Source organism: Pinus tabuliformis, chromosome J (assembly GCF_031772625.1).
Source record: "Pinus tabuliformis cultivar Carrire ecotype Pingquan chromosome J, CPIR1, whole genome shotgun sequence".
In the NCBI taxonomy this organism is placed as follows: Eukaryota; Viridiplantae; Streptophyta; class Pinopsida; order Pinales; family Pinaceae; genus Pinus; species Pinus tabuliformis.
Window position 1 is genome coordinate 843,185,533 of NC_142295.1, and position 23,428 is coordinate 843,208,960.

The following is a 23,428-nucleotide window of genomic DNA, read 5'->3' on the forward strand; positions in this document are numbered from 1 at the left end:
ACAGTTACATAACAAGAAACAAAGGTAACAATATAGGCATATAAATATTGACTCGAGAGTATGGTTGCTTGTGACATAATATGCAAAGATGGACAGATACAGAAGTTCAAAATTAAAATACCAAAACTTGGACAGATACATAGTAATGAAGAGAGATGAACCAAATTCAAGATCAAATTAACATAGTTGCAATTTGAGTCTAAAAAGTTTGTAAAGTTGCACACCCATTTGAAACATTGTGAACAGTCTCATTTATTTTTTTTGCAAATGTCCCAAATATATCTCCAGTCATAGCGATCAATTTTCTCATACATTGGAGAACGAGGATTATAGTCATCAATGGCTAGTTCAAAATTTTGACACTTTCAGATTCGTAGAATGGCCGACTCATTTACTACCACTTGGTCATTCCACAAAGAGATACAAGACATTTTAAATAAAAACAACTTGGTATTGATAAAGCATCCAGCCCTGTCACAACCTATAACCCCTGCATTATTGCATTATTTTGGGTCGTCAAAATATTTTATCAATGATTTCGTACATAAATCACGGGATCTTTTACCATGCACAACTTCGAAAGTATCTGTAAAACGTCTTACGTTGGACACTTGATTTTTATTTTTCCTTCCAGATGATTTGCTCTTCGGATTACAACGTCTTCAATGCCTCGATTTGTTTCTATTAATTTTGCACAAATTTTCTGCTACAGTATCATGTTTAGCATACTCAAATTTGTTCATTAATTCTAGCCACCTGTGGAATTTGAGCCTTTTTGTTTTAATTATTCAACCATATGCGTGCTCGAATGTTTCCCTTTAAAATTTTCTTAGAATAAGTACAATATTAATGTACTTGTATCCTTGATTTACAATGTAATATATGTAGCATTTTTTAAAAATATACCTTGGAAAATAAACATTTTTATACAACGTTTAGATGGGAGGAGAAAGATTGATTACATAATCCCGTGTGCGTTGATCTCTTGTTTCCTGTCCTTTGGTGGACAGACAATACTATACCAGCCACAATTACTTCAAGAAACATAGCAATCACCACTCCCCATAGGCCACCTTGAAAAGAAAATTTTACACATCTATTAGTAGCAGCAACATATTAACAAGTGCAAACTCAGTATGATCCAATAAACAAGGAGAAGTTGGTCTGGAATGTATTAAGATGTGATGATCAAACTAAATCTCCGATATATATTTACAGGCTATACTAGAATAGAAGAACATCACATCTACTGAAAGAGGTAATTATCCTCTCTGTGATAATGTACAAATCTGCGACAAAGCAGTGTTATCTAATTATTTTTCACCTCTGAAACTTTTGTACAGTATATTCCTAAATCATCAAGCTATGAGATGATTCAATTCCTAACTTCGTTACAACAAACAGTCAGGGCAGCCTCTAAATGGTCCCAACTGTGTAGAAAATTTAGAACCGTACAACAAACAAAATTGATTTACAAGGACTTCCAGCAGAAACTAAAGATAAACATTCTACCTCCATTTGGTTCGCATATACTAACACTGATAAAAAGCAAATGACTTTGCCTTCCAAAAGAGGCTTAATGTTCGGCCAATCTTTTTGGAAGTTGTTCTATGAGTTGTTTTATTTTCCTTCAAGCTCTCCCCATAGATTGATGGCTGAGGGGTACACACAGCTGTAGAAGACTGGCAGGAAACATCTTGCTGTCGCTGCTCTCTGAAATGCTGTAGCAATTTCTGTGCTTTGTCCTTTCCCCTTGGGCTTCCATTCATAGAAAGAGTAACCAAATAAGGAATGACCCCTTCCCTTAAAACCATTTGACTGTGCTCAAAACTATTAGTACATAACAATAAGAGAGATGCTGCTGCTTGTTCTTGTGCAATGGTTGTACCTGTATCAAGAATATCTGCAATGGTTCCAATGCAGCCTTCCGTATCAGCAATTGTTGCTCTGCCCTCTTCAGTAGAAGCAAGGTTATACAAAATTGTAAGGCATTTTTCTGTACAGTCACCCTCTGCAACAAGAAGAAGATGAGCAAGCCTGGAAACAACTCCTGCAGATACCATGTAGGACCTGTTTCCCTTGAATGTAGATAAATTATACAAGGCATTTATAGCATCTTGTCTACATTGGTTACATTCTGAGTCCATCAGTTTAATGAGAAGAGGTATTGCTCTGAAAGCTCCAACGCTAGCTTTATTATCTTCCAAACTAGATAACATAAGCAAGACAGCTACAGCTGCTTCAGATGTTTCAGAATCAAGAAGATCCAACAAAAGAGGCACTGCACCTGCAGCCAAGATTGATGCTTTGTTCCTACAATACAAAGCATGAACACAAGTAAGCAAAAATGTTTTAAGATGATTAGTAAAAGAATAAATCACATCTGCTAGACTTGTGTATTTTGATAAACTAAAAAATATTTCAGACATCCTTCTACCTGTTATTATTCACACCAATATTGAAAAGTGCCAAAGCTCCAGTCTCTTGTGCTTGGGCATTACATGCATCAATAGCAGAACGTAGGAAGTTCACAAGCATGTGAATGAAACCATTGGCACCCATGTAAGAATGAGCTTCATCAGCATCCTTTGCGAGAAATCTAATCTCTTCTGCTGCTCTACATTGTAGTTCTAGTGACGGTCCTGGCTGGTGCAGGTGGTGAGCTACAGAGCGTCGGAGTGAGTTTTTCCGTTGTGCTGGTGAGCTGCAGGCACGAGTCAGCCCGTTCTGTGAGTTTTCGGAGTGTTCTGGTGACCTGGTGAACTGCAGGGGAGGGAGCTGCAGGGGAGGGAGCTGCGGAGTGCCAGGTCGAATTGGTTAGGAGCAGCGCGCGAAAAACCGGAATTCGAATTGAAATTTTGGAATTAACTCACGGCAGCAAACAGCGATGGAAGTCGATCCTCCTGTCAGACGCAGTTAATGCAGGCGGTGGCGGAGCTGGCGGTGGCGGAGCTCACGTAGGGTGGTGGAGCTCGCGGTGGCGGAGGTGGGCGGAGCTCGCATAGGGTGGCGGAGGGCGGAGGAATTGTCCGGTGGCCGGAGCCGGAGGTTTTTCCGGGCGGCACCGGAAACCGGACAATTCCTCCGCCTCGTTAGACTACTCCACATACTCCACATACAACACCAGTTAAATAAGATGATCACCAAATAATTGGAAATACAAATAGGGATCATCTTTTCTCCTTGTGAAGTCCCAATATATAAGTATCAAAATTTTGATGCCATATTCTTTTTGATTTCTTTAATCCATACAAATACTTTTCCATCCTTCATACCAACTCTCTATTTCCTTTAAAAACAAATCCTTCATCCTACTTCATGTATTTTTCTTCTTCCATATACCCATGTAGGAATTTCATCTTCATATCCATATGTTCCACTTCAAAATAAAAAATAGAAACAACAAATAAAATAACTCTTAATAGAAGTTAACTTGGTAGCAGGAGCAAAATCGTTACCAAACATAATTACCCCTACCTAGGAATAATCTTTTTCTACTAACTGAGCTTTTTATTTCTGTACTCTTCCTTATGTGTTGAACTTATTCTTAAATATTCGTTTACTACCCGTGGACTTTCTTCCAGTCGACAATCAAACTAAATCCCTAGCCTCATTTTTGTCTAATGCTTCCATTTATTCAATCATGGCCCTTTTGTAGAGTTCGCCATCCTATGAATCCACTAGCTCCTATACACTGTTAAGATCATCATTAGCAATAAATGAAGCAAATTTTGTGTTGGAAAGTGTAGCAAGAAAGGCTCAATTTGATTTTAGCCTTAGTCAAATTGAGTAAATCAAAATTCAACATTAGCAGGACAACTTGGAGGCAGTTAAATAGTGTGATATGGCTCTCGTCACTCAGTTATCTTAGTAAATTCGAGTTAGTGGGCTCCGAGTTTAGTCATGTATGTTTTTATTGCTAAATTTTAACAATCTAGTTCAATTATTTTCAGTTGTACTCAGTTAATAGACCTATAACTATTGATAGAGGCAGTTGAAGGTTAGTTGTGCATTGAGACATCAATCCAACTCAAAGATATGTTAGTTAACTGATCATTAGCCAAAAATAGCTCATGCATTTATGGAATTCAAATTCCTCAGTTGATCTGTAAATTGTCATGGATATTCCCTCGTTGTGACACCCCCCCCCCCCCCCCCCCCGCCTGTCCCTCGCACCCCTGGTTGCACCTAGCACAACTTACAACGCATGGGTATTGTCATGCATAAAATAAAAAAACATACCCAAAGTTATTCCACTTGTTGTTTTATTTTCACACATGGTTGCAGGAGTACATGATCAGTAATCCAAGGGAAATAATCCCCATTATTTCTCTAGACCATGAGAAATTTTTAGTGCTCAAAGATTTTGTTAATGAATCTCCAACATTATTCAAAGTGTCCACGTTTACCAATAACACCTTCTTATCTTCAATCATATCTCCCACAAAATGATATTGAACATCAATATGGTTTGTCTTCTAATGATAAGTTAGGTTCTTGGGTAGGAATAATGCACTATGATTGTCACAATCTATCTTTACAACTTGTTGCACCAACCCAATACCTGAAAGCAATCTTTGTAACCAAAATTATTCCTTTCCTGCATGAGTGGCTTCCATGTATTTAGTTTATATAGTTGAGAATGCCACTATAGAATGTGTCTATGCCATCTAATTGATTTCTCCACCAAATAGGTTCAACACATACCCACTTGTAGATCTTCTATGATCTAGATCTTGAGCTCAATCTGCATTAACAAAGCAATGCATTTCCAATACCCTATCCAACCCTAGTCTTCCTTGGTAGCACAATCCATAAGTAGTAGTACCATACAAATACCTAAAAACCCTATTTAATATTGTCCAATGCTCCTTCCCTTGTTTTGACATATAATTGTTGAACACTCCCAATACATGTGTAATGTCTAGTGTAATAAAGATTATTGCATACAATAAATTTCCAGTTGTAGTGGCACATGGAACATGAGACATGTCCTCTTCCTCTTCCTATGTCTTGGGACCTTGTTCTATAGATAACTTTACACCTACAAGTTTAGGGACCTTTACCAATTGACATTCTTTCATACTAAACCTTTGCATAATTATCTCAACATATTTCCTTTGATTTCATCTTACTTTCATGTTTTCTTGATCTCTTTTAATTTCCATACCCAAAAGGAAATTTGCAACACCGAGATCATTCATGTCAAATTTAGAGGACAACTAAATTTTCACTTCCTAAATGATTTCTCTATTATTTCCAATCAATAACGTATCATCCACATCCAACACAACTTAAATAAGATGATCACCAAATATTTGGAAATACAAATAGTTATCATCTTTTCTCCTTGTGAAGTTCCAATATATAAGTATCAAAATTTTGATGCCATATGCTTTGTGATTTCTTTAATCCATACAAATGCTTTTCCAACCTTCATACCAACTCTTTATTTCCTTTATAAAAAAATCCTTCATCCTACTTCATGTATTTTTCTTCTTCCATATCCCCATGTAGGAATTTCATGTTCATATCCATATGTTCCACTTCAAAATAAAATATAGCAACAACAAATAAAATAACTCTAATAGAACTTAACTTGGTAGCAGGAGTAAAATCCTTGCCAAACTTAATTACCCCTTCCCATGAATAATCTTTTGCTACTAACTGAGCTTTTTATTTCTGTACTCTTCCTTATTTGTTGAACTTATTCTTAAATACCTATTTACTACCAATGGGCTTTCCTCTAGTCAACAATCAAACTAAATCCCTAGCCTCATTTTTGTCTAATGCTTCCATTTATTCAATCATGGCCCTTTTGTATATTTCACCATCCTATGAATCCACTAGCTCCTGAACACTGTTGAGATCATCATTAGCAATAAATGAAGGAAATCTTGTGTTAGAAAGTGTAGCAAGAAAGACTCAATTTGACTTTAACCTTAGTCAAATTGAGTAAATCAAATTTCAACATTAGCAGGACAACTTGGAGGCAATCAAATAGTGTGACATGGATCTTGTCACTTAGTATCTTAGTAAATTTGAGTTAGTGGGCTCCGATTTTAGTCATGCATGTGTTGATTGCTAAATTTTAACAATATAGTTCAGTTATTTTTAGTTGTACTCAGTTAACTTACCTCGAACTATTGATAGAGTTAGTTGAAGGTCATTTGTGCAGTGAGACATCAATCTAACTCAAAGGTATGTTAGTTAACTGATCAATCATCCTAAAATAGCTCATGCATTTATGGAATTCGAATTCCTGAGTTGATCTGTAAATTGTCATGGATATTCCCCCATTGTGACCCCCCCCCCCCCCCCCCAAAACCCTGGTTGCACCTAGCATAACTTACAACGCAAGGGTATTGTCATGCACAAAATAAAAAACATACCCAACATTCTTGCACTTGTTTTTTTATTTTCACACATGGATTGCAGGAGTACATGATCAGTAATCCAAGGGAAACAATCCCCATTATTTCTCTAGACCATGATAAATTTTTAGTGCTCAAATATTTTGTTAATGAATCTCCAACATTATTCAAAGTGTCCACCTTTACCAATAACACCTTCTTATCTTCAATCATATCTCTCACAAAATGATATTGAACATCAATATGGTTTGTTTTCGAATGATAAGTTAGGTTCTTGGCTACGAAGAATGCACTATGATTGTCACAATCTATCTTTCCAACTTGTTGCACAACTGAATACCTGAAAATAATTTTTGTAACCAAAATTCTTCCTTTCTTGCATGAGTGGCTTCCATGTATATAGTTTATATAGTTGAGAATTCCACTATAGAATGTGTCTATGTCATATAATTTATTACTCCTCCAAATAGGTTAAACACATACCCACTTGTAGATCTTCTATTATCTAGATCTTGAGCTCAATCTCCATTAACAAAGCAATGCATTTCCAACACTCTATCCAATCCTAGTCTTCCTTGGTAGCACAATCCATAAGTAGTAGTACCATACAAATACCTAAAAACCCTATTTACTATTGTTCAATGCTCCTTCCCTCATTTTGACGTATAATTGTGGAACACTCCCAATACATGTGTAATGTTTGGTGTAGTAAAGATTATTGCATACAATAAATTTCCAATTGTAGTGGCACATGGAACATGAGACATTTCCTCTTCCTTTTTCTATGTCTTGGGACCTTGTTCTATAGATAACTTTACACCTACAAGTATAGGGACCTTTACCAATTGACATTATTTCATACTAAACCTTTGCATAATTCTCTCAATATATTTCCTTTGATTTAATCTTAGTTTCTTGTTTTCTTGATCTCTTTTAATTTCCATACCCAAAAGGAAATTTGCAACACCAAGATCATTCATGTCAAATTTAGAGGACAACTAAATTTTCACTTACTAAATGATTTCTCTATCATTTCCAATCAATAACGTATCATCCACATACAACACCTCTTAAATAAGATAATCACGAAATATTGGAAATACAAATAGTGATCATCTTTTCTCCTTATGAAGTCCCAATATATAAGTATCAAAATTTTGATGCCATATGCTTTGTGATTTCTCTAATCCATACAAGTACTTTTCCAACCTTCATACCAACTCTTTATTTCTTTAAAAACAAATCCTTCATCCTACATCATGTATTTTTCTTCTATATCCCCATGTAGGAATGTCATCTTCATATCCATATGTTCCACTTCAAAATAAAAGAATAGCAACAACAAATAAAATAACTCTAACAGAATTTAAATTGGTAGCAGGAGTAAAAGCCTTACCAAACTTAATTACCCCTACCTAGGAATAATCTTTTGCTACTAACTGAGCTTTTTATTTTCGTACGGTTCCTTATGTGTTGAGCTTATTCTTAAATACTCGTTTACTACCAATGGGCTTTCTTCCATTCGAAAATCAAACTAAATCCCTAGCCCCATTTTTGTCTAATGCTTCCATTTATTCAATCGTGGCCCTTTTGTAGAGTTCACCATCCTATGAATCCACTAGCTCCTGAACACTGCTAAGATCATCATTAGTAATAAATGAAGCAAATTTTGTGTTAGAAAGTGTAGCAAGAAAGGCTCAATTTGATTTTAGCCTTAGTCAAATTGAGTAAATCAAATTTCAACATTAGCAAGACAACTTGGAGGCAGTTAAATAGTGTGACATGTCACTTGTCACTTAGATATCTTAGTAAATTCGAGTTAGTGGGCTCCGAGTTTAGTCATGCATGTGTTTATTGCTAAATTTTAGCAATCTAGTTCAGTTATTTTCAGTTGTACTCAGTTAACTGACCTCTAACTTTGATAGAGTCAGTTGAAGGTTAGTTGTGCAGTGAGACATCAGTCTAACTCAAAGATATGTTAGTTAATTGATCAATCAGCCAAAAATAGCTCATGCATTTATGGAATTCGAATTCCTCAGTTGATCTATAAATTGTCGTGGATATTCAATTAAGTGGTTCGTCACAACAGATCTGATAATAGTATATTAAAATTCTAATTTTTTACACTATTACAATTTTATTAAACTTCTAGATCTGTAATCTAAATGTAATTAGTGCATGTATGTGAATGGAAATTATGAATAAAAGTATATAATGACAAAATATGCTCACACACACACATAAGACATAAGATATGCTTTGGGAAACCATTTCGGGAGAAAACCTAGCTAGTAGGTGAGGTCGCTTTGCTCTCTTTCTCTGTTTGGAAATATGGTTGTAGGTATAAATAAGAAATGCATGTGACCCATGGATGCTACAGTTCAAAAATCCTCTCTATTTTCCCTACCTCCTATCTCTCCTAGCTATATTTTCTCATATATGGAACAAAATACTCTCGAAAGAATGGAATGCCTCTTCCTCCTAGTGGCCCAGTTATAACACAGCCAGATAGCCTACTAGTGGTCAAGTTTGACTACATCAACTCTTAACTAGAGTTACAATATATACTCTTCTAGATTCTCTTACATCAAAAACACGTGGCTAGCACTTTTTCCATCAATAATGGGGGCTAACATGATATCCTACTGAGCTATAGGTGTGAAAATAGGAAGGTCAACTTCTAAGTGGCATATATTTTGCATAGAGACTCTGATTGAGGTGCTTCTTGTGCCGTTGGAAAGATCTTTGTGTGTAGAACAACATGAAAATGTGTGGCACTAAATCGGAAAATTTTGACCCCCAAAAAATGTCATTTGATGCTTCAAAACACTCTTGGAAGGTTTCAGACCTTGTTTCATCAAACTAGGTCCTGCCAGTAAAAACAATCCTGTGAGCTTATTCCTCCACTTTTTCCACTCCAAATACATTGATTTGGATTAAAAACAATATAATGATCCAATATGGATCACACCTACCCATTTTGGGAGGCTTTTGATCCCCAAAATATTCTATTGAATGATGTGAGGAAATTTTTCCTCCACCTTCTCTCTAGTGTACCATTTATCTTTTGCTTAGAAGTTGTTCCTTCAACCCAATATTCCAAAGCTCATGTTGCCCCTATATTGTAGTTCTAGACCTCTTCTACCAAACTGTATCTTTTGTCAACTCTACTTGAGTGTCAGGTATCAAATCCCCCACTGAAGGTAGGACATGTTCCTCTTCTTGATCTAGCATGGAAGGCTCATATAGTTTCAAAGTATCCACATTCACAATTAAGTAAATGCGCGTAAAGGGTGTTAATATGAGTCGATAGGAATTATCGCCCACTGTTTCCAATATCTCAAAGATACCATATCTGAGTACCTTGATTTTCTTACCAGCCCCCTGCAGCCTATATTTGTTCAACTGCATCCATAATTTATCTCCCAAATTGAACGATTTCTATGTTCTGTGTTGATCATGCATGGCCTTATACTTCTCCTATGACTTCTATAGTGTTTCTTGTACCTTTAGATGGATCTTCCTGATCTTCTCTATAAAATTTTCAGCCCTCAAAGAATCTCCTGTAATATCTTCCCCCAATCCTCCTTGTTGTCCATATGCAATATCCAAAGGTGAAGGTGGAAAATATCCAAAACAAGTTTCAAATAGGGACTTTCTTGTAAGTGTGGGCTGCTCTATTGCAATAATGTTGTATATATACCATATTTTCATCCCAAGTCCTTAGATGCTTCTGGTTGTATCCCCTCAAAAGTTGCACCAAAGCCTTGTTGACTACTTCTGTCTGCCCATCTATCTATGGATGGAATGTTGTATATCTCTTCAACTTTGTGTTCATCTTCTCCCACAATGTTGTCCAAAATTCCTTGAGAAATCTTGTAGCCATGTCTAAAATGATGCTCCTTGGTATCCCAAAGTGCACCCAAACCTATCCAAAGAACAATTTTTTTTCTTATTTCCTACTGATGGTCTTTTTACAAGGCATCAAAAGACACATCTTACTGAACCTATCAACTACCATGAACATGTAATCGTGTCCCTTCTTGGTTGTCAGTAAACCTCCCACAAATTCCATTAAAATGCTTTCCCAAGGATGAGTAGGTACATGTAAGGGATGATATAGACCTTGTTTCCTATTGCTAGGCTTCTTGGTACAACAAAGCATGCATCCTCTTATGAACCTAGATACCTTTTCTTGCTTCCTAGGCCAATATACATACCTCTACAAGTTAGACACGAACTTCCCTACACCAAAGTGCCCTACAACCTTGGAGGTGTGAGCCTATCTAATCAATTGTAATAACTCGCATTTAGGAACACATAGATTATCTAGCTTATAGAGTAACCCATCCTGGAGATGGTAGTCAATTGTGCTATTTCCATCGTGCACATGACTCTGACTCTGCAACTGCTGATACACTTGCTTTAAATCCTCATACTCTGAATATGCCTCTCTATATGCCTTATGGGTGAATGGCTCCATGTGCATAAGAGTCCCCAAAGATGTGATCTTTGATTTAGGTGGCCTTAAAAGAATTTTGGCCAACTTGTTTGTGTTTCCCTTCTTATACTTGATCACCAAATGAAACTACTGTAAAAACCCCATCCACTTGTAATGCCTAGTTTGTTGTAGCTTACTCTCAACCTGCAAGAATTGTAACGACTGGCGATCTATGTGGATTAATATCTCCTTTCCCATCAGAAAATGCTTCCACTTCACAACTTGTACCATGGTATAGGGATCCTTGTCATAGGTAGGGTAGTTAAGAATTGCCCCATGAAATACTTTAGAATGGTAGCATACATGCCTTCCCCCCTGCATCAAGACAACTCCAATAGCATACACATTCATATTTTTCTCCACTTCAAAGGGTTGATGCAAGTTTGGTAATGCTAGAACTGGTGCTTGACTAATTTTCTTCTTTATCTTCTTGAAATCCTTCTACTAAAAGTTTCCCCACTGGAAACTCTTACCACTTATTGTTATAGCGTGGAGCGGTGGTGCTACTCCTAAAATGAAGGCTATGAATTTCCTAAGGTACCGTGCCACCCCAATGAAACTCCTAACCTCAGAAAAATTAGGCACTGGAAATTTCATGATGGCCTCCATATTCTAAGGATCTATCTTCAGTTCTCCTCCACCAATCACATACCCCAAGTACACTAAGGATCCTTGCGCAAACTTGTAGTTCTTGATATTTGTTAGCAGTTGGGACTTCTTCAATGCTTCCAACACCTACATAAAATGTGAAATATGCTCATCCTAAGTAGCACTATATACTAGTATTTCATCCAAATAGACAATAACAAATGGATCTGGAAAAGGGAACAATACATCATTCATTAATCTCATAAACATACTCGGTGAATTACAAAGGACAAATGGCATAACTAAGCACTCACACAAACCTTGTTTGGTGATGAGCCTCATCATTAGGTAACTATATGGACCTTAATACACCTCCAATATTATTTAAATCAACTCTTCTCATAATTCATTACATATTTTGATTATATTTTGCTTAATGAGATGAGTAAAAGTGAGATGTTATGCCTAGTCGACTAATGTGCATTGATTACAGGTTTTTGAGAGAAAATCATGGAAGTTTTGGCTAATTCAGGGTAGAAACTCAAATGATACAAGGAGGAGAGATTGTAGGAGATATATCCTCCTCACTTACTCCTCACTCATTCGAATATTCCTACATCAAATCACACTAGCTCGAAGTTGTAAGCAGCCGAGTCATGAAGATGAAAAGGAAGCCGAGCAAGTGACAGTTAGAGAGCCAGTTCATCTTGAGTTTGGGAGATGAGCCTCCCTATATTTAAGGAAGTCACTGGATACTTCAGTTGTATAAATAAAGAGGCCTAGAGCCTCATTAAGATTCGAATTTTTTATGTAAATTCACTAAGCATTTTTCGAGTTCAAGACTTGTGGAAGACATTGTTATGTAATTTTATGATATGATAATGAGAATGAGCATTTCCTTGATCCAATACTGAGTTGACTCGGAGGGCTAAAGCTCTTGGGTTAGGGCCCAACACTAGTAGAAAAGGCTCCCCTTCTTGTGTTTGTATGCTTAGTTGATTTCATAGATTAACGGTTGAATTGTCTTTAGCATTATTTCATTGCAAGTAGTTAGGGATTTGATTAGTTTGCTTCCATTTGTGCATTGCTTTAGTAGTAGCTTAGAAAAATAAAGGAATATCAAAAAAGTTTTTAGTAGGTTGATTTGGCCTCAATCCTCCCTTCAAGGACCATGGTTTGAGGAAATAACTCCTATGCAGCCCCAAAAAGACAGAATTCTAATTTCTCATGGAATTAAGGGTTTTTTGTTACTTAGGCCAAAATTTTACTAGTTCTCAAGAATAGGATTTGGTTGTCATTTCTGATATCTTCATCCTTGCATTAGATCTCATAAATGTTTCACGTTATTCAGCAAGTTTTCCATGTATGAAATAGGCAACTAGCTCATGAATTATGTTTTCTTTAGTTAATTGAGAATCTTTCTTGTTTAACATGATTCATGGCTAAATGTCAGTGATTGATGCAGTGCAGGAGTTTCAGTAGTGCAAAGATATTTCATGACTATCAACCCCATCCTAATGTCATCCATCCATGGTTATCACTTTTTCCACTAAATCCTACACCAAATTCATCACTCCATAAGAACATTTCTCCAAGCTTGTTGAGCAAATCCAACCATCTCACAAACTCTTTTTTGAGATTTGAAGGGGTCCTAGCCACTCCTTTGCCTCATTTCTCCCACCATTCACCTTCCCTAATCCCTACACCACCTTCCAAATCACTTCCTTTTCTCTCGGTCGGATCTTGTAGGAGCATTAGGACATCCTGTATGTCAACCTGTAGTGGACTATTTTGAGGCCGACTTCTAGAAAAAGCACCTAGGAAGATAGGGCAAGACCCCTACTTGCCTCCCAAGCCATCTGACCATTCACCATCATCCCTAATCCACCTGCCACATCACCAAGAGAAGTTAGTATTCACATTTTCACACAAAAAAATACAAAAAGGAAAAAGAGCTATTTTGTTCATTTACATGCACAACAGTGGAATGTTTGGATGCTTCAAATTACATGCCTAGGACAGTAGGATCACACACATGTTAACTTAGCATTCTTTTAAAGCAAAGCCTTTTAGCAATAGTTAGATGAATGGTGTTTTAAAGCATTTAATTTCAGTCTTTTCCTTACTACATTAGACAGGATTTCCTTTAGTGTAAATTTCCCTTTTTCTCATTGGTAATCAAGCTTCTTTTGAATCAAAAGAAGACTAGTTTGAAAAACCATAGTGGTCTATCACCAGGTTAGCAGTGAAAAAGAGCGAACCCATCACATCTGCTTGTGTATACAGCACTATCACCTCCAAGTTTGTACGAACCCCGGGTTGATAAGGTAAAGTTGGTAACCCAAGGAGTTGTAGCATTCTTGCTACAATACTGGTGCTCATCACTTTTTGGCATCGTTACCGAGGAGGTGTCTGAGTAAGATGTGATTTCTTCTTTCTTTCTCCCATTTATTATCTTTGACATTCTACTATTAGCTTCATTTCTACAAAAGTAAGTGTAAGTTAGTTTGCTTTCTTTTCCATTCTGCAAGTGAGATTTCATTTAGCAGTTAGTTTCCATTTAATTTGTGATTTCAATTTTGCAGTTAGTCTCCAATCTTGAAAAAACACAAAAAAACCACTTCTTTCATGCCTCATAGGAATAGGGATAACTTAGGAAAATTTCTACCAAATAACCCCACCACTTCAAACATCCAACCTTCCCTCTTCCTCGGTGGCTATGAATTGGAGGACCCCTTAGGTGAACAACCAAAGATATTTGAAGAGCCTATGGGGGGAGAAGAAGAAGGAGAACCCATTCCAACTGACCTAATGGTTGAAAATAGAAATGACAGAGGAGATAGAGAAATAATTGAGGGCAGATTTCCCATTAGAGAAACTAATGGGGATACCAAGATGAAAAACATAATCCCATCTGCTCTTCCTCATTTCCACGGCCTAACCTCAGAAGATCCAGACACTTTCTTTTTTGAGTTTGTTGTCATATGCAAAACTTATGATTACACCACTGATGAGAAGAAGTTGAAACTATTCCCATCCACTCTCAAGGATGCATCTTTGCACTGGTTCATGGGTTTACCTGGGGATAGCATCACAACCTATGCTCAGATGCATCAAACCTTGAACAACAAGTATCGAGACTACTATAGGTCCAAAGACACTAAAGAAGAAATCTTTAGGATGACCTTAGGTCATAATGAATCCCTAGAGGATTACAAAGAAAGATTCCATCTTAGGTACAAAAGGGTCAGGTGCACACTTGATCCTGAGTCAATGAAGCTAGTCCTACTCCGAGGGGTAAGGGAAGATCTTCTGGATACCCTAAACCTTCTAGTAGGAGGGAACATCTACCAGCTACCCTATGAATATATCAATACTGTCCTTAGGAATTATTCTAGGGCAGTTAGGAAAAAGGGTAGGGGTAGTCAACCACTGGCCAGCCCATCCTCTTCCAAGATATCCATCAAATGTGAAATTGGAAATATGTTTCAAGATTTCAAGAGTGAAATGTTGCAAACCCTTGCCCTACAAATGGACACTATGCACATCAAGAGAAATAAGGAGGAAGCAAAAAGAGCATTAGACATTTTCTACCCTAGATGCACAAGGAGGCACTCTAGGAATGAATGTCCATTAAACCTGATCGAAATATGCTTGGTCTGTGAAGAAAACCACTCCACAGACAAGTGCCCTTCTCTACCTAGACTAAAATCTATGTATTAGGGAACTGAAGAGGTGACTGAATAGCTCTGCTACATAAATCAAAGGAGACCTCATGGGCCTCGGACATACCAGCAGCGCATGCATGGGTCATCCCATTCATATTACAACCCTAACCATAACACATCCTCCCTCTTGGGCCCCCCCACTCATCCCTCTTGGTCTACACCTCCTCCATGGTATTTTTCACCTCGGTACCATTCGTAGCTGACCAACCAGACATTTCAGCCATATACTCTACCACAGCCTCAGTGGAATGCACCACCCCAGGGGTGGAGGCCCCCATACAACAATTCTCTAGCTTTACTACCTTCACCTCCTACTCAACCACAACTTTTACATCCTACTCCACATAAACAACCTCAGATGCCTACCCAGCCAAATCCGAACAATAGACAGGCACATCAAGTGTACAGTGGAGAGACATCCTACCCTGCTTATGTTGTGGATATTTAGGAAATCAACCTGAGATCTGGGAGAGTACTCTCGGACAAACAACCTCCACCTCCACCTAGGGAGAGTGATGAGGAAAGAGAGGAAATCATGCCTAGAGTGAATCCACCACCCTTTCCTGAGAGATTAACTCATCTAGTCCAGCCTACCCCAGAAGAGAATGAACTTTTGGGTGAATTGAAAAATCTATGTGTCAAAATTCCACTTCTCCAAGCCATCAAGGATGTACCTATTTACAACAAGTTGATTAAAGAGAACTGTTTCAAACATTCAGGGAGGCAAAAAAGAGACACCCCTACCATTAATGTTCTTGGGCAGCTGTCTAACTTAATGTTGGGGCATGTGATTTCCCAAAGTATTTGTACCCCGGAAGCCTTGTAGTAGATGTGCACATCAATGGCACTGTTGTCCCATACACTTTGATTGACCTTGGGACTGCCATTAATGTAATAACTAAGGAACCATGCTCAAGCTCAATCTCCAAGGTTCATTAAGAAAGACCATAATAGTCTTGCAACTTGCAGACCATTCCACAGTAACCCCTGAGGGGATTGTTGAGGATGTGATGGTCTCCATTGAATCTTGGGAGTACCTTGCAAACTTCCTAGTTCTCCAGCCTAAGGCCAAGTCTACTGGTTATCCTCTCATACTTGGAGGCCTTGGTTAGCCACTGTCGATACCCACATCAGCTGCAGGGCTGGAAATATGACTATACAAAATGGGCCTTTGTCCAAGCAGTTAGTCTTATACCCTCCTATTCACCCATCTCTATAACATGACTTAACTTTATGGCTAGAAGAGGAGGAAGAAGATGAAGTCTACTCAGCCCAACTCTATACCTTAGAAACAACCATGGGAGGAGGACAATCTGATGAAGATGATTTGATTGAACACATACTCCAAAGTCCAACTCCCAACACCTTGTCCTTAGAGGATGTAGTAAAGGAAACAAAGAGAAACCATCAAATTGATTTATGCTTAACTTATTCAAATCCTACCCATGTCAAAACCATAGAATTCGGCCCTAAAAGAACTTTAAAAATCAACCCCTCTCTTTTTGTACACTAAGAAGAAAAATTGTGCAACATGCTAAGGGATCATGTGGATGCCTTTGGTTGGAGTTACAAGGAAATTAAGGGAGTGCACCCCTCAGTGTGTAATCACCACATTTATATCAAAGAAGGTTGCAAACCAGTCCGACAACTCCAAAGGAGAATGAATCCAGCTCTTAAGGATATAGTCAAAGAAGAACTGCAAAAGATGTTGGATGTAGGATTCATTTACCCTATCTTGGACAGTGAGTGGTTTTCTCCTTTGGTGTTTGTTCCAAAGAAAAATGGGAAGTGGAGGATTTGTGGCGATTACATAGAGTTAAACAAAGCAACAAAGAAGGACCATTTCCCTCTAACTTTCATTGACCAAGTGCTAGATGCCCTGGTAGGGAAGAAGTTTTTCTCTTTCCTAGATCAGTTCAGCAGGTACAATCAAATCCAAACTAGCCCAAAAGACTAGGATAAAACCACCTTCACCTGTCCTTGGGATACTTTCACTTATAGGGTCCTTCCTTTTGACCTATGCAATGCCCCTGCCACTTTCCAAAGGGCAATCCTGAGTATCTTTGTTGAGCTCGTCCATGATGTAGTAGAAATTTATATGGATGATTACACCCTACGAGTGTGATTTCCAGGAGGCTTTGTCCAACTTGGGTAAGGTGTTGAACAAATTAATTGAAATGAACTTGTCCCTTAATCCCGAAAAATGTGAGTTCTTGATGACTGCGGGGACTATTCTAGGTCATTCAATATCCCAAAAAGGACTGCAGGTGGACCCAAATAAGATAGCCATCATCTAGAGGGTCTCACATCCACAAAAACATAGGGATGTCAGAAGTTTTCTAGGTTTAGCTGGATACTATCGGAGATTTATAAAAGACTTCAGCAAGTTAGCTTCTCCTTTATTTGGGTTATTGGCCAAAAACTTTGAATTCTTATGGTCAAAAAGTTGTCAAGAGGCCCTGGACACCCTGAAGAACAAGTTTACCACTGAACCTATTCTCCAAGGCCCAAATTGCACTCTTTCTTTCCATATACATGTTGATGCCTCTCACAAATCCATAGGAGCATCTATAGGTCAGATAGATGACAATTTACCTTATGTCATTTACTTCATCAGTAAGAATTTATCAAAGGCCGAACTGAACTACACAATGACTGGAAAGGAGCTCCTAGCTGTTGTGCATTCATTGAACAAATTTAGGCATTACATTGCAGGTTACCAAACATTTGTACATATTGACCATGCTGCAGTTAAATACTTGATGAATAAACCTGATGTGAAAGCTCGGATTATTAGATAGTTACTTTTATTACAACTATTTGATCTAACTATTATTGATAAGCATGGTAAGGAGAATGTTGTTGCAGATTTTTTATCCATATTAACTTTGCCTACAGAGGAGGAAGGAATGGTTGATGATCAATTACCAGATGAACACTTACTCTCCATTTCAATTCTCTCTCCATGGTTTGTTGACATAGCAAACTACTTGGTGTCTGCACAGTTTCCACCAAACTTGTCCTCCAAAGAGAAAAGAAAGATTGTGAGGAAGAGCACCCCATTCACTTGGATTAGGGGAAACCTCTTCAAACTAGGCCCGGATCAAATTTTGAGAAGATGTGTCAGGGAGGAGGAAGTCTTTGACATCCTTATGACCTCTCATGATGGGCCTTGTGGAGGTCACTTTGCATCCAAGAGGATAGAATTCAAGGTGCTACAAGCTGGTTATTACTGGCCTACTCTTAACCAGGATGTAAGGAGGTATACTAGTCAGTGTGATCAGTGCCAAAGGATGGGAAAACCTACCCCAAGGGATGAAATGCCTCTGCAACGTCATGTAAATTTCAAGCCATTTGACAAGTGGGGCATGGATTTCATTGGACCCATTGACCCTCCATCCAGGCAAAAGTAGTATATCATTATGTGCACTGACTATTTGACCAAGTGGGCTAAAGCCAAGGCCGTCAAAGTAGTAACAGAGGAGAAAGTGGCTAAGTTCTTAAGGAAAAATGTATTTTATAACTTTGGGTACCCTAGAGAACTGGTCATTGATCAAGGTAGCCAGTTTACATCTCACATGATTGAAAATTTGTTAATCCAGCACAAGATCAAGCATAGAACATCCACTCCTTACCACCCACAAGCTAATGGGAAAGTGGAGGAAACCAACAGAGCGTTGGAGGGAATTCTCACCAAAGTGATTAGCGATAGCAGAAAGGACTGGGCAGATAGATTAGTTGAGGGCACTTGGGCCAAGAAGACCACCACTGGATTCACTCCTTATGAGTTGGTCTATGGGAAGAAGGCCCTGCTGTCCATTGAATTTGAATACAACACCTTAAGAATGGCAGCACAACCAGATCTAGATATCAGCAAGGCACAACAAGAGAGATTGCTCCAGCTGAATGGGTTAGATGATTTTAGAATGCAGGCCCTCCTACACACAAAGGTGACTCAAGTTCAAAGGAAGGTCTGGCATGATAAGAACATAAAGGACAAACAATTTCAAGAAGGTGATTGGGCTTTGTTGTATGATTCTAGATACAAGGATTTTAAAGGCAAGTTAAGGAATAGATGGTTATGGCCTTATGTCATAGAAAAATGTCATGATAATGGTTTAGTGCACATAAGAACCATTGATGCAGAGGTTATTCCTTTACTTGTCAATGGGCACAGACTGAATGTCTACAAGAAGCCCTTGTTAAAGCAATAATTCATCAATGGAATTAGGAAGACAGTGATGGTAGTGGAGAAAGTCTCAGCTTCTACCCCATCAAGTCACTGAAAAAAGTAAAAAGAAAAAAGAGAAAAGAGAAAAAATAAAGAAACTCAGGTGAAAACCTCCATGAGGCACCTGAGTCCCACTGTTGGGCTAAAAACCTCTTGAGGCAGCCCAAACGTGTCAAAAAAAAAAGAGATAAAAATATATTTGGGTGAAAACCTCTTTTGAGGCACCCAGGGCAAGCAGCTAGGATGAAAACCTCTTGGAGGCAAACTAGTTGTTTAAAAAAAAAAAAGAGAGAAAAAAACAAAAACAAAAAAAAATACATAAAAAGGAGAGAAAAGAAAAACTTTGAAAAGGTTGTTTGTAGGTCACTAAGAGGAGGATTATAGAAATAAGAGAGGATTATAAGGACCTATATAGTTCATGTTTTCACTCCTCCATTCCATATTCTTCATTATCCCATCATACCCTCCATTTATGAACTCATCTAGCTCAGTTTTCACGAGTTATGTGTTTTCTACAGGATTCCTTGTAAACCTACCGGATGATCCTATAGGAATTACAGTGGCTTGGGAATCCCAAGAAAAGTGACCCTAGAGCAAGGGGATGACCTGCTTGTGTCAAAAAAATAATTTTTTTACTTAACCACCTCATCACCATGCCTCTCACCACCATGATTACACCTGCATTCATCCAATAAGTCAGTTTCAAAAAGATTACAGTTTTCAGAGAGAAAAAAAAATAGGATAAGAGAAGAGGACAAGGGAACGGTACTTGAAGTCTATACCTCTCACCTACAAATCACTAGACCCTGTCTCTACCCATGACAACAATCCTCATGCTCCAGAAGTGAAGGAAAGAATAAAAATTTGAGGGAGAGGCAGCTACATGACATCTTGTAGATTTCCTGTAGGAAATCCTACAGCAACATGTCCCACAAAAAGAACTTTCACAGGTTGAAGTCATCTTCAGCATGGAGATCCTATTGTCAAGGAAGCTCCTCCAGGGATTAGCAGCAGCAACAGGATCATCAAAATCACCCTCCAGTACCTGCACATCAAAGGAGGCCAATATAAAAATTAAAAACATATGTAGCAAATAAACAACAAGGACATCATTCTCCAACAAGAAGCATCATCAAGGCATCTTACCACAGGTATGTCATCTCGCTTAATCTCTCTCGTTAGCATAATATGATCAAAAATGTAGATTTGTGTAAGAGTTGGTTTTATAAGCAAAGGTGGCCAGTTAACTTGGCCACCTTCAACCAATCAACAAGGAGAATACATTTAGTTCACTACACACGTGACAGTAGTCAAATCAAGAGAAAGAGGAGATGAGGCCAAAAATGGTTAAGTTACGGATGACCGAAGTGGGGGATTATTATGAGGTAAGGAGGAATGATAAAGTGGTAGTGGGACCAACGGTCCAAAAGTGGGTGCTCGTTCTTCGGTCGCCAGCGCACCATCCCACACAATCACGCATATGAGGAAATAAAACATTGATTCCCATGCATAGGAAGCATTCACAATCTCGAGGATACATCAAAGCAAGGTTTCTTTGGGCTCTTGAAGTAGTGTCTACAGGAAAGACAGTGAGCATTTTTTTAGTGCAAGAGCACCTACAAGATCCTACAAGATCCTACAGGATATAGAGCAGTCATCTATAGGATTGGCAGTGGGCATTTAGAGAGGGAAAAATCAAAGGTTTGCTTCATCATGTAGTAACCAGGAGGTAGGATCTATACCTTCCCATAATTTCCAAGTTAAAAAAAATAGAAACATCTTCCATTTGGTTAAGGAGATTGTAGTCTAGGGGAATTATATACAGAATTGTCATTTAAAATCTCTCACCCACTAGAATTTTCAATTAGACCCATACAAGCCTCCACAATCATCAAGGAAAAATGATAGGGGGATTTAACAAGAGGGAACCCACAAACACAGTGAGAATTCATCAGCACCCTCCTGTAGTAGAGATCTTCACAAGGCACAATTGGATGGGTTTCTTTGAAAAAATGAGTGGATACGATGATGAGGTGGCCAGAGAATTTTCTCTCTCACTCATACCACTAACTAGGACCCATGCCACTGCTGTGGTGAAAGGCCTCTTAGTATAAATCACCCTTGAAGTCATAGGAAGAATCACCACACTTGCTTTAGGGTTTCCTTGGAGAAAGGAAGATAAGGGTAACAACCAAATTGCGAAGAAGAATTTTTTTTGGAAGGAAAGGAGGCAATGGAAGACAAAAATGGGGTCAGAAGAGAAAGCATGCCATACCCTTGGAATGAAATTAGCTACAATCTCATTAAGCATATATCATGTGAAGGAAGATATAATGTGGTATATGGATACCATTTCAGGCTTCTCCAAGAACTAAGGTTTGGCGCAAACACACCTCCTCAAAATAGACTAAGCATACCCTAATTTCTTCTTCAAATGGTGATAAATACAAACATAAAGGTGCAAGAAGGAAAACATCAATAGCTAACCCATCATGGGTTAATCAACCTTATCCTAGAATATGCCCTCCAAAGCCTAAGACTCCCTATTACATGGACAACCTTCAGAGACATGCAGACAGAGGGAGAAATAAAAACCCTTGAATATGACAAAATCCCCACTGCTAGTGAGAGGGATGAAGAGGAAATAGAGAGGGATGAAGATGAAACAAAGGAGGAAGCAGAGGAAGGAAAAGGAGGAGGAAAGTGATGAATAGGACAGAAGAAGATGCAAAAGAGGAAATTGATGAACAAAGTGAAGAACTGGAGGGAGAAGAAGGAGAGAAAGACAAGTATGAGAAGGAGAATGGAAAAGAGGAAACAAAAGGCAAGGAAGAACAAAGGTCTACAATTCAAGGCAAAGAAGGGGAGGAATCACCAAGGGTATCTCCAAAACCCACTGAGAAAAAGCCAACAACTTCCCTCACTACCCTAAGTACACCTATCAAGCAAAAAGGGAAGAGGCAGAGACAAACCCCATTGTAATTTAAGACAAGAAAAAATACAAGGATCAAACAAGGAAAACCTCAAACAAAGTTCCTATTTTCATTGAAGAATCCCCAAAACAGCAAGAAAAGGTAGCTCCTCTTGTGAAAAATTAAGGAGAAGGATCATCAGGACAAGCCTCTCCCAAATCTCCCATCACTTATATTAGGAAGCCTGTCACCAGGTCCGCCTCATCCAAAGGAAAAGGTCTCCTACAGGAGACACAAAAGGACCTACAGGAAGGAGAGGTCATCCTACAGGAAAATCTGCTAAACCTACAGGAAACTCAGAAAATGGACCAAGAAGGGATCATTCATCAAGAAACAAAGAAGGAAGATCCAGAATTGAGGGAAGCTAGTACTCAACCCAACCTTGACTCTTACTACAGGTTCATTGAAGGGGGTAGGGTCATTCCATAGAAATTTTCCATCCCATTATTCTTTAAGCTTGAAAAATAAAGGGCAAGAACACACAGGTGGATGCAAATTTCCAAATCTAAAGGAGTGGAGGATATAGGCCACATGGAGGAGAAAGTAAAGGAGATGGGCAGAGAATTGAGCAGCATAAGGGAAAAAAGGAAATGATGAAAGTTTAGTTGGAAGAAGAGAATGAATGGATAAGGGGACAGTTACAAGAGAGAGAAAGTAAATTGGCATCCATGGCCAGTTTATCCTTAGAGGAAATCCAGTGTAGGATGCTAGCAAAGTCTTATGCATTGTATCTTAAGGAACAATGGATACAATTCCAAATTAAGACTTTAGCATAAAGAGGCACTATGCCCTTCCAAGACTATAGACAATTCATTGATCTTTATGATGAAAGCACCTTGGAGGATAGAGCTAAGATCTCTGATTTTTACCTACACAACTTGGCCTTGACAGATCTAAATGTGTGGTATCCAAATTCAAAACTAGGGGACTTGCAATTGATGGCCTTGGAATCATGGATGAATCATCAGGAGGCAAGAGCTGCAAAGATGAAGAAAGTAATGGAAAGATAAGAGACAGAACCTCTGTTGCACAAA

General features: G+C 38.4%; 1 pseudogene; it reads right to left on the reverse strand.

Annotated features, from left to right (window-relative positions):
• Positions 1–1,514: 1,514 nt before the first annotated feature.
• Positions 1,515–23,428, reverse strand: part of LOC149229331 (U-box domain-containing protein 45 pseudogene) — a 29,415-nt pseudogene continuing 7,501 nt past the window's right edge.